This window comes from Rhineura floridana, chromosome 4, assembly GCF_030035675.1.
Source record: "Rhineura floridana isolate rRhiFlo1 chromosome 4, rRhiFlo1.hap2, whole genome shotgun sequence".
NCBI classification, from domain to species: Eukaryota; Metazoa; Chordata; class Lepidosauria; order Squamata; family Rhineuridae; genus Rhineura; species Rhineura floridana.
In genome coordinates, this window is record NC_084483.1 from 112,198,329 (window position 1) to 112,211,070 (window position 12,742).

The 12,742-nt window shown below is 39.9% G+C and overlaps 1 protein-coding gene across 2 annotated transcripts in view; it reads right to left on the reverse strand.

Moving 5' to 3' along the window:
• The window catches only part of FBXO30 (F-box protein 30), a 29,365-nt gene that overhangs the window by 16,104 nt on the left and 519 nt on the right, over positions 1 to 12,742 (reverse strand). The window contains exons 2-4 of one of the 2 annotated variants that reach the window (XM_061624047.1): positions 5,385 to 5,425; positions 4,967 to 5,014; positions 2,568 to 2,599 (exon numbers count right to left, since the gene is read on the reverse strand). The gene's annotated coding sequence lies outside the window, so the exon portion shown is untranslated. Of the gene's footprint in view, positions 1 to 2,567; positions 2,600 to 4,966; positions 5,059 to 5,384; positions 5,426 to 12,742 lie in introns of both variants that reach the window. The other variant, XM_061624048.1, reaches the window with a different exon arrangement.

Consider the following 12,742-nt stretch of genomic DNA (forward strand, 5'->3'; position numbering starts at 1 on the left):
CTACAAAACAGTGCCATTCCTAATGACATTGTTGCAGACTCTTTAAATTGTAGAATGCAGGAGTTTACCGTGCTAGATCAGGATCTACACTTGCTTACTAATGGCATAGAAGAGGGTACATTTTAAGAATCTATCTTTCACATTAAAATCATAAGTGCCATTATCTATTTTGCCTGTGAATTATTAGAATACACATATATTAAAAGGTAAGATTGTCTTGGTAAGATGAGGCGAAGGCAAACAGTGATCCTTCTGTATCTATGATGTGCTTTTCCTACCATGTCTACCAAAACCTAATGACGTGATCGAAGGTTTTGAATAGCCAATTTAGTCTGACCTGGTTGTATTATGGGATGAGGGAGAAATGGCAGAGTACGTGCTTGAAGTTCTACCATTTTGCTCCTCTGCAAGTGTTGCAGTTACCTAAATAGAAACATGGACCATGAAACTACTTTTGGACTACATAATTGTTAGGCATTTGAGGTTCAGGGTGTATGTATGTATCTGAATAGTTTTTATTTTGTTAGATTACTTCTCTTTTTTACTTCAACCAACTGATAAAATTAGGCTGATTCTTGATTTACACAAATAAGATGGATCTGTGTTTATTATGTTAAACTTCAAAATGGGTTTTTGGCTCCCTCTAGTGACCAGTTAATGAATAATCAGCTGATAACAATTTTCAAGGGACTTGAATACCTTGTTTAAAAGGAAGAAATGCTTTCAAGCTGATCACCGGTACACACCTGATACTGTGTGTCTGCGGGAGACCCTATCAAAAAGGCACTACAGAAAAATGGCTTAAGAATCTAGGGTTAAGAATGTACCTTTCCAACATACAAACTACTAAAGAGGGGAATGAGTTCATGTTTGTCTAATACTACATATAAGTGAATGCATACATGCCAAGATGCTCCGATAGAAAGAAAGTATATATTGTCAAGAATAGCTAACTTTGGTCAAGCTGAAATGGGCCACCAGAGAGGATTCTGGGAGCCCATGATTACCTAGGACTACACAGGGAGATCCGCAGCTCAGGGTTAGACAAGCAATTTACAACCTGGGCAGGGGGATGTAACTGATCCCTAGCTATTATTCCTTATCAGCTTCCTGGGATTAGAAGTCAGGAAGAAGGGGGTGTAGATCAGAACACCTGGGTGAGACCGGATGGTTTTCCTTATCTCCAAAGGCTTCAAAGGAGTAGACTCTGCAGAGGTGGGAGATGACTGTTTGCTTTTCCCCCTCTTTGGTGACTGTTAAACTCCATAAAAAAGGAAGGATAGACTTCCAAAAAGAGTTCCTTGTTTTCCATCTACTGAACGTCAGAGTTCCATCCACTGAACGTCAGCAGTTTCAGCGGGGCGAGGTAGGCGCGGTGGCGTTCCCAGGCCTTCTCTGGCTGGGTGCCCCTCCGGTGCGCACCCTCCCAGGGGCATGGATGGGGTGGCTGGCCTCAAGTGTGCGCACACGCACACAAGCCCAGCCACCTCGTCCATGCCCCTGGGAGGGCGCGCACCGGAGGTCCGCACCCCCCCCCGCACTCCCACTAATGACACCGCTGACTGAACTGAGGATTCTAAATCTAGTCCTTTGACTGCTGAACACTACTGTTACTGTTAGTTAACGAGGGTTAATCCCTTGGAATTCACATTGGGCTCTGAGGTCCCTTCCCTCAGAGAAGGAAACCTAGCCAGAAGGGTGGTGGCAGTTACTACAGAAGTAATTACTCCTGACAGAGGGAGAGTTTGCCTGGGAAGCAGCAACCCAAAGGAGTGGGACTGTTCTCAGAAGGAAAGACACACACCCCTTGGAGAAGTAAGGACAAGGAACCCTAGGGGGGCAAGTCTTTGACATATATCTGTTAAAGACACTTTACACTGCTGAACAATAGCAATAGAATCTACATGCAGCCCAACCCAAATTCTGGATAATACCTTTTTTTCTGTGCAGGAGAATCTGGTGTATTGGGGAAAAATTAATAAGGAATAAGCTATTAATTTACCCTACTATAAATGATACCCAGCAGGCTAGGAACCAATCTTTAGAAGCCTACTCACTACCCTGAATATCACATGGTTCTGAGACTATATACACCCTTTAAACACATAAAACTAACTTGAAGGTTGATGCTTCTGCAATATGAACCCAGGTACACATCGAGGTCTGTTGAATACATGTCTATAGAGTGTCTGATTACAGCTGGGTTATATGATAAGCAGGAACAGTCTAATCACATTGGTATCCATCGTTTCCCAAATAAGTTCAGGGCTGCATATATGGGCTACCCAACTTTAACTTCACAGCTATACTGCAAAATACATTACAAGAAATGCAACTGTGGCTGTGCAGAGATTTCAGTGCATCTTTCATTCAAACTGAACATGCTACCCTCTGCACTGCCCTCTTAATTAAAAACTTACTGGCCCCTAAATAAGCTAATAAAAATCTAGAAAGATAAGAAAACAAAATATATTTTAAGACTACCATCAGCCCAAATGTTTCAACATTGCCACATTTAAGAATTGTATTCTTCAAATAAATCAAATCTTGTCAATATATGTACGTACTTGCAATTGTTCTTTCAAGATTCTGAGAGTCTCTGAAACAGAAAAAATTATTATTATTATTATTATTAAATTTTATTTATACCCCGCCTTTCGGCCAAAGGCCCTCAAGGCGGCTTACAAGAAAAATAAACACAGATATAAAAATACAATAATACACAATATAAACAATACAATATACAAAAATTAAATTAAATAGAAGCAACATTATCATGGAAAGAAGGAGTTTTGGAGAGGACTATTTGGAGTGGAAAAATGGGGTCACCTCCACGGCATACACTTAAAGCATACGACTTCTCCCAAAAAAGTTTGACATCCATCACTTTCAGAATACCAAGGAAAGAGGATGTCATTAAAGAGTCCTATACATCATTAAAAGAATGCTATCCCCTCATTAATCAAGTGCTTACTCGTGTCACACAAGGATGAAATTCTTAGGTCCAGTGAAGAATCAGTCTTACTCCAAAACCATGCAGGCACCACACACAAAAAAGAGAACCATGTTGGCTAACTGCCCCTTTAAAATTAATATTTAAAAGATTCAGGCATAAAGATTAAAATTGTGACACACATGCACAAATGTAAACTTAACTTCTTCAGTAACAGCCAACTTTCAGATAAGGAGGGTACTGACTGTCACTATCATACTAAGAAAACTAGAGGAACAGTTCTTTCCCCTAGATGTGCAAAGTAGCACTTGACAGTTTTAAACATTTATCAAAGTATTGTTGAAAAAAGCTTAGGCCCATCATCTTGGCGCTAGCATTCAAGACTTTGCATTAAGATTCAGTAGCAGCAACCTATACAACTTTTTTTCTGCAATGACAAGTTACTATATTTCAGCTGATCAAGGTCATCATAAGATTCTCTCTCCAAAGCACTGCTACTTCTTGGTACTCACAGTTTATTTTAACTATTTCAAGTGTTCAAAGTGCTTCACGTGCACCATTTCAGTAATCATTACACCACGTTAAGGCAGAAGCAACTCACCCAGTGGAACAGATCTACAATGCCAATATCTTAATGCCCCATCAGTCCCTGAAAGCCGCAGCAAAGCTGCTGCTAGAAAGTTAGCATTGCAGCTCCACCCCACATGGTGAGCCGCTTCTGCTGTGAGGTAGGCCACAATAATCATTCTCATACTGCAGACGGGGAACCAAGAAAGATTCCATCAGCTATAGGCAGAGCTTGGAAAAGTTACTTTTTTGAACTACAACTCCCATCAGCCCAATCCAGTGGCCATGCTGGCTGGGGCTGATGGGAGTTATAGTTTTAAAAAGTAACTTTTCCGAGCTCTGGCTATAGGAGAAGAAAAGAGACGGGAGTGCATGCTCTCCCCATCTCTGCTGAACAACCAGCAACTTTTGGCTCCTCCTGTTCTTGAAATGTTTCCATTTCAGCTGGTGATTACAAGAACTCAAGAAACAGTAGCAGTTTTCTTTCTTTTTTCCTCCAAATCCCTTTTCCTTTTGTGGCATTTCTTTTTAGATAAGGGATGGGGAACTTCAGGCCTCTCTATCTGGCCATCAAGACTCTCTCCAAGTCATACCTCCTATCCAGCCACACCAATTCTCCCAGGCCACATCCTTCACAGGACCTGCTCTGCACCCTCTGTGAGTGTTTTAGGCTGGCTGAAATATATCTTTGAACACTGATAATAATTCTTGCTTGCCTACATGAAGAATAGGGAGGTGTGTGAGAGTGCAGAAACTACCCTACTGTTCAAAAGTGAAGTGCACATTCAGTACTCTGCCCGCTTTTGCCTCAGCCCCACCCACCACTGGCATGCAGTCCCCAGAAGTGAATGTGGTCTTTGGGATGAAAAGGTTCCCCATCTCTGCTTTAGATTGTAGGCCTGAGGGCAGGGACTGTCTTACATTTGTAAGCCACTCTAGGCGTAGTGGTTAAGGTGTTGGACTATGACCTGGGAGACCAGGGTTCGAATCCCCACACAGCCATGAAGCTCACTGGGTGACCTTGGGCCAGTCACTGCCTCTCAGCCTCAGAGGAAGGCAATGGTAAACCACCTCTGAATACCGCTTACCATGAAAACTCTATTCATAGGGTCGCCCATAAGTCAGAATCGACTTGAAGGCAGTCCATTTCCATTTTCAGGATCCCTTTAGAATAAAAAGTGGGGTAAAGATGCTTTAAAAAATTAACATCAGCTTGGCTAAGGCCACCTAGTGAACTTGTGACCAATATAAGATTTGAACCACGAATTCCTCAGCTCACAATCAGCCATTCAGATACACCAGGCCACATAGAACACATTATGTTGCTTCTAAATGTAGCTAAACTAGCAATACATATTTCTTCATGTTTGAGTTGTATCTTCTCTTTCTGAAGAAGTGGTTCAGTACTGGGTTTGGACATCAGTATAAACAGGAAAATTGACTCACCGGATCAAGACCTTCCAAGGTATAACATTTGTTGTGTAGTCTCCATTCCTATTATATGTAGATGGGGACAATCCCACAGCCAAAAAAAAAAACTAGTAAGATACAGAATCACATAAGTATTGAACAAAAAACTCAGAAAGCAGAGATCTCAGATATTAGACGCTACAAATTATCATAACCCCCTTTCACTTTATTTCATGACTAAGTTGATAAGGTGACAGAATTCCTTGACAGATACTGTTAATTACATTTATTGCAAGAACTGCAAAACTGATAAACTCTTGAAGGTAAAAAAGTTCAGTTAAGGTAGCAGCATATGCAATGAATTTTTCCAACCATTAATGTTCTCATTAAATGTATTTCCCATCCTTTCTTCTCCCCCATCACTCCAGTCCCCTAGTAATAAGTGCTTACTTACCTCTATGTTATTGCTGAAATGGAGTTAGGGTAGATTTTTTCCTGTAACAAAACAGTTTCAATAAAGTTAATAAGACATGACCTTCACTTTTTGTGTAATTTCAGTCTCTGGAATATATTGCCAAGATTAGAAAATCTCCCCTCCCCCTCCCCTCTCTCACTCTCTCTCTCTCTCACACACACACACACTCTTCTTAACACTGATGTAAACTTTAAAAATCACAAAAAAAAATTCACAAGACAACTTTGTTGACAGGCTAATGAAGTAAATGTCCACATCTGAACATCATAGTAAGTTATGGGGGAAACCTATTATACACAAATGTATGTAACAAACCCCAATGGTGTTTTGCGATGGTCCTTCAGAAGAGGGTAGTTAAGAGCAGAAAAGCCAGGGCGGTATGAGGAAGAGGAAGAGAAGAGTGTTTATCCATATCCCTGTGTGACGTCCTTCCCCGGTTCTCCCTGTCAGGTTCCCACCTGCTTGTGGCTACTGCCTTTCATTAGACACCACCAGGGATACCACCAGTCTGGACCGTCCTTTATATGGTTTCTCACTCCGCTCTAGCACAGATCTCACTAGATCCCCCTGCTAGGCAGCACCACCAGTCACGTCCTATAACCAATACTCCCAGAGACTTTGCCTGAGTCTCTCTCTAGCTGGTTACTTTTGTGACTGCGTGCTTATGCTGTTCCCAACCCCCTTGTATCTTTATAGATAACGCATACAACTCTGGGTTGCTCTGGATACTTAAATTGTTATTATTCCTCCCTTCACCGCTGCCACCATTAGATACTGTTTCTGTTCAGCCTTGGTAATTACCTTGCCCTCCCTTCTGGTATGTATATCCCCCAGCCAAGGATCAGGCCTTTGGTAAACCAAATAAGTATTTATTAAATATCAGAAATAACAAGATTAGTTTTAGAATGTTTCACAAGCGTATGGTTTCATCTATTCCTGTTTTGTACTTGACTTATTATTAATCAGAACTCCAGCTCCCTCTTTCTCCACACTCCTGACCTCCACCCTCAAACACCTCTTTCTCCACACTCCCAACATCCACCCTCAAACACCTCTTTCTCCACACTCCCAACATCCACCCAGATTCAACTGTCATTCTTCCATTTATACTCCCAGCCATTCAAACGCTCAGCCAATCATCCAGCATTCTACTGCTCATGTACTCCCCCCTCCTCTTTAACTCCACTTACCATATGTCTTCTATATAAACAGCACTTACCATATTTACACTATAAGCAGGAACATCACACCCTGCTCTAAGAATCTGCCTCTCCCTGCCAAGTAGCTTTTTCCCACCACAGGGTTCCAAACACATATTTGCAAAAGGAAAGCACACACCTGGAACCTCAATCAAAGGAAAAGCAACAAAGCACAGAACGCCCCCACCTTAATTTTTCTGTTCTAAATGCCTTCCTTTCTTAAAAAATACATCATTTGGATTTTGTAACACACATTGGCATAAATAAACTATGGTTAGAGTATAATACTGCAATTCAAAGCATACTTCCATGGAAGTAAATTCTATTCAAATAATGAAAGTTATCTCAAAGTAAATGTGTTTAGTAGCAAGGTAATGTAAATTTATAGAACACCAGACATTGACAAGAGTGCAGTGCTTTGTCGGTATTTCACAATTCAGCACCATGCAGTTCTTTTCAAGGTTGTAATATTTTAATTCCTGGTAATCCAAGCAGTACACCAGTTTCCAGTCAGATGCGATGACCTCATGTTTCAGTTCAGGGCATGTGACTGCAAATCCCATAAATGTTATTCAAACATCATATTTGCACCTGTCCATAAATTGTGATCTGTAAAAAATTTCTTTTCTACATCGATAATTCATGATTTATCAACAGCCATCTATTTCTGTCAAAATGAATTATATGCATAATTAACATTTTGTTTTGAAAGCTTCACCTCTGAAAAGTGTACTTTTTCTATTATTTACCAGGCTGTACAACTCTTTTTCCAATTCCTAGCAATCAGAAAGTGCTTTTTCAAATAACAGCAAGAAGTGGCTATTACGGACCACTGCCATAATAATGAGACAGCAAATGGTATATGGAGAGAGGGACAGCAGTGCAGAAAGAGTGCAAGAAGGAAGAACGCATGAAGACAGTACATTGTGACAGAAAGGAAATAGCATACTGGTGTAGAACAAAGAAAGAGATGTGCTGAAAGCAGAGCTTGGAAAAGTTACTTTTTTGAACTACAACTCCCATCAGCCCAATCCAGTGGCCATGCTGGCTGGGGCTGATGGGAGTTGTAGTTCAAAAAAGTAACTTTGCCTCAGTTACACCAATAAAACTGGTTCTGTGTAGTGCTTTGGGGGCAGAGAATTGCATGTATAAAGGACCCTCCTTTGTAGAACACCAATATCTCAACCCAAAATACCACCATCTTTCTATGCCTAAAAGTTGCTCATGCTCTTTTTCCATCTCAAGATCTGAAATGCCCATATATCCTACTCTTTCTCCTTGGAGTAGCCCTGGGGAGGACAGCATCCTTGTGCCAACTATGAAGATCTTTTAAAATAGCAGTATGCCATAGAACCAGTATGAAAAATAAGTATATTCTAGAATAAATTTGCCAAAGTACACCACCACTGCTGGGAGCCAAGAGACTATTGAAACTAAAGCAAGAATAATCAGAAAGCACAATTCAAAAGATCAAATCCCCTTAGTCCTATAAGCTTTTGTAAGTTACTACATTCTAGAATTTTTTGCATGTACTCTTTTGTAGTGTACTTTTCAATCATTTTTGGATTTCTTACAATATCTTTAAATACCACTGTAATATTGTTATCCTTTGACAGTGTCACATATAACATACATTTTTCATACTTTAAAGTATATGGTTACTGGATTATTATTCAGGGGAACCCTTCACTGCCTTTATGGATGTTTTTGTTCTGATTATGGTCAAAGTGTTACCAGATTTTCTATTATTTTAAGCAAGCAAGCACACAATGTCAGTACATGATTTTTCAAAAATCCCCCCCCCCGCTGGTTTCCAGCATTGGTATTTTAGACAAGGGGCCTGCAAAAACTGCAAGCACCAACACTGTACCTTTTAAAATTTTATTTATTTATTTACTACATTTCTACCCCGCCTTTCTTTTCATGATTGATTTACATATGGTTCCCAGGCAGTCTCCCATCCAGGCACTGACCAGACCTGACCCTGCTTGCAGGGTGCTGGCCTCACATACCTTCAGACCATAGCCTGAATATTTGAAGTATTTTTTTCATATAAATAAGTAGTAATAGGATTTGAGGTGCAAAATATTTACATCCACTTGGTTGCAGAACAAGATAGTAAAGCCACAATCCTATGAAGCAAACACAGGAAACATACAGGACTGGGATATTTTCATAAGTGAACGACCTAATATTCTACATGACTTTTTTTATTTCACACTGCTCCTAGACACACTCACTAGAATCAACTGCAGTGAAACTTGATTTCCGGTCAGTATGCTAAGATAACAGCCTCTGATATACTGTCTCTTACTAATGAACAAACCTAAAAAGAACAGCTGCTCATTTCTGATTTGGCAATGTCAGCAACTAGGTTCAGTTCATCTGAGATGTTGAAGTATGTGTGCTTGCCTGTTACCAACCAAGAAACCTAAAAATGCACACAGTTCTGGTGAGATGTACACTGCTCTCAGAAGGTACAGGTCACCTGATGTTATTGTACATACTACAGTCAGCTGACTAAAGCTGTCAAAGTGTGTTTGGAATGTCTGCTACCAGAACTAAAATTCCAGCTATAGCAAACAACTCTCTGACTAATGTTTGTATGAACAACTAAGATCATAATAATGACTCGAAATAGAAAGCTCTCAGAATTCCAAGTGAAATCCAACTCCTCTGCCTCTTGCGTATCCAATTACTATAGCTACACTTTAAACACTGGAATTATGACTACTCAGAGTGTACTTTTTAAAACCATTTTATACATTTAATAAAGCACACTGGGATAGAGGTTTAAAGATCAGTAGTAATATCCTACTAATTGCTTCAGTTGAGATATCAAACCCCATGGTTTGTGCTAGCTGTAGTTGAGAACCTATCCTATACCATGGTTTGCGCTTCCAGACATATGACAGGCAAACCATGGTTTAGATCTGTTTGTCTGCTTTTATTTTTCATCTGCTCAGTCGTTAACTTCACAAATTCAGAAATTCATTCCCACCTCCATGGGACAGTAGCCTCTTAAGGTAGAACAGTGGCCCCAAGTGTGGATGTTGTGATGTAAGATGCAACAGGAGTTTAGAGTAAGCACAAATTGTGGTTTGAAAACCAGTATCCCTTCAAAGCATAGTTTGATATGACACTTTGGCAGCCCATCAACAAACAATGGTTCATAAACAGGGGTTAAGTTCAGTTATGCAAAACTATTATGTTAGAAACTCTTAACAGCATTGTTTCTGTATTGGTTTATAAAATAAATTCTTCAAAATTCTTACAAGTCCTTCCTGTCTTCATACTAAAAATGAAATCACATTGAGAGTGATCTTTCACTGTTCCTTCATTCTTCTTTTCCTCTTCCTGACCTTCAGTTTTAAAGTCAGAGCTGGGCTCATTGCTGCTGCCATCACAACCCCTTACCACAATGTAGACTCTTTGCTTCCCACATAACTCAAACCTTTAGTTGCGTAGTGTGGAATGGAAAAAGAGTGCAGTATTGAACCATTGCACTGTATTTACTTGAACTGTCACTTGTTTCAAAACAGTTTTGATTCTTAGCAATGCAAGTGAAAACCATTTTCAAATGCATTTCAGCTGTAATGCTAAAGTGGAGGGTGGGGGAGGAGGGACATCCAAGGAAACCTGTCAGGTACATTTTAAAGCTTTAAAAGCAACAAAGTAAGAAACAATACAAGGGAAACTAGGGGAAGAGATTTAGACCAGCTTCTGAGCTAGTCTAAATCTCTGCCCAGTTTGGAGGCATTTTGGGAGTCAGAAAGCTTTGGATCCAAAGGTTCCAAGCTGATTCCCAGTCCTCCCCTGGCATGTGTCCTTTTGAGTCCTACTGATCTCAGAGCTCCAGTATATCCTATGGCCCCTGGTATGCCCTCACAGGAGCTCTAGGACTGCAGCCTTAATGAAGACTCTGCAAGAAAGATTGTTGTTCTGTAGTAATGACAGATTTTTTAAAAAAATAATTACTCAGATACATCCTTGACAGCTAAACTAACATTTTTAATCAGAGTTGTTAACTTGAATCATAGCTCTATTTTCCACTTTACCATTTCAAATATCTTTTTAAAACTGCTGGCCTTCTAAGCTTAAATACCTGAAGACACTTGCACAGGTGATACTGTAAAACCTTGATTAGCAGGAAGATGCATTAGTATGCTGAAGATCAGAGCATATTGTTGGATGATGTCATTAAATATATACACAAGGGAAAATTACTGTGGTAGCAAAAATAGTACATTTATAACTATACAACCCTTAGCACATTCAAAAGTAGGCAATAAAACTGCATGGATGACCTATTATTACATATACTTCATGTAATGGTTAGAGTGTTGGTCTATGACCTGGGAGACCAGGGTTTGAATCCCCACTCAGCCATGAATCTCACTGGGTAATCTCACTGTCTCTCATCCTAAGCTACCTCACAAGGTTGTTGTGAGGATAAAATGGAGAGAAGAGAACCATGTACCACTTGGAGCTCCTTGGAGGAACAGTGATATATAAATGTAATAAAATAAATTCGTCAAGCAAAGAATGAGATGAAAAATCTCATTTTATTTTTCTTGGTCTTATGTTTTAAGGTGACTTAGATTTATGGTTGTTTCACTATTTCCAAACACTATTTTAAATTCATGACTAGATTACAAATAATTTCATTACAAATATTTGGCCTTCAGATTACTGTTCAGAAGGACAGATTTTCTTAATGTCTTTTGGGACACATCTAGTATTATCCCATCATCAAACACACAATTTTCTTAATGTCTTTTGGGCCATAAACTAATATCTTCCTATCACCAAACACACAATTTTCTAATCTCTTGGTGTAACAGTGAATAATATGTTTCTTCAGTGTACCTTTCTGACAGATTTGCCTTCATCATCACCTGCTGTATTTTCCTCAACACTCTGCAAGTCACTAGGTACAGTAAGCTATTACACAACAACCACTGCAAAAACAGCAAACTTCAAAGCATGGATCAGATACTTGATGAAACTAGCACAGAGAACCAAAGCAGAGAGCCAGATTTCACATGTAACACACTTCTGCACTTGAACTCAATGTCTCCTCACTTGCAGCAGCCTCTGCAGGGGGGGGGGGATGAAACATTTAAGGAGAGGGCTCTCTTTGTGTGTGTACTGCCTCCAAGTCGATTCCGACTTATGGTTTTCATGAGGCTGAGAGGCAGTGACTGGCCCAAGGTCACCCAGTGCGCTTCATGGCTGTGTGGGGATTCAAACCCTGGTCTCCCAGGTCATAGTCCAACACCTTAACCACTACACCACACTGGCTCTCAGAGCTCTCTTTAGGAGCCCATTAATTGTTCCAGGGTTGGGAAAAAGCAATTGACTAGTCAAATATAACAAGCCTAGGAAGTCTAGACAACGCATATGTAAGTTCTAGCTTTAACTGCATCCATGGAATCATATGACAGCAAACTGAGGGCCCCTTACTCTCCAACCTTGCAGGAATTAGGGTTGCATACCCCATCCCTCATTTAGTTTCAAGCACTTCAGGCCCTGCAGTTTGCTCCAGAAATTTTCTGCCTTCTCATCTTCCAATTAAGCCATCTGCCGTATGTTATACTGATCACGTGCCATGATTATACGCATCTCTGAACAGGAACTGGAATACAGTGGTCGCAATAAAGCTTGAAGCAAAATCAAGCAAACATTACAGCAGCACAGACTGCAAATGTCTAGGACTATCATCAAGTTCATTGCTCTGGGAAAGAAGACTTCCTTATGAACTGGCATGACATTCTGTGAAATTCTGGACTCTTAAAGATAGTTGCTCCTGTAGTTCACATAAATTGCCTTTGTTCCTTGTTATTATTCTAATACATTAAATACTAGAACTACAGTTGATTTTTTTAAAAATCTTTTAAAATGCCACATTTAAACTGACCTTGCATCCTGAAATAGTGCACTATTTATTCTTAAGGATTATAGCTTTGCACAATACTATGTTTATTCAAAGATAATTTTAGAAAGAAACATTCAGTCTTGACGTAAGTCTGGGATGGGAAGTCTATTACACTACAGTTTGACAATTGCAAATTCCTATCATTATCAAAAAGTTTCCATAGTTTCCTAAGAAGCAATTTCTTTAGCTTCACAGTCTCA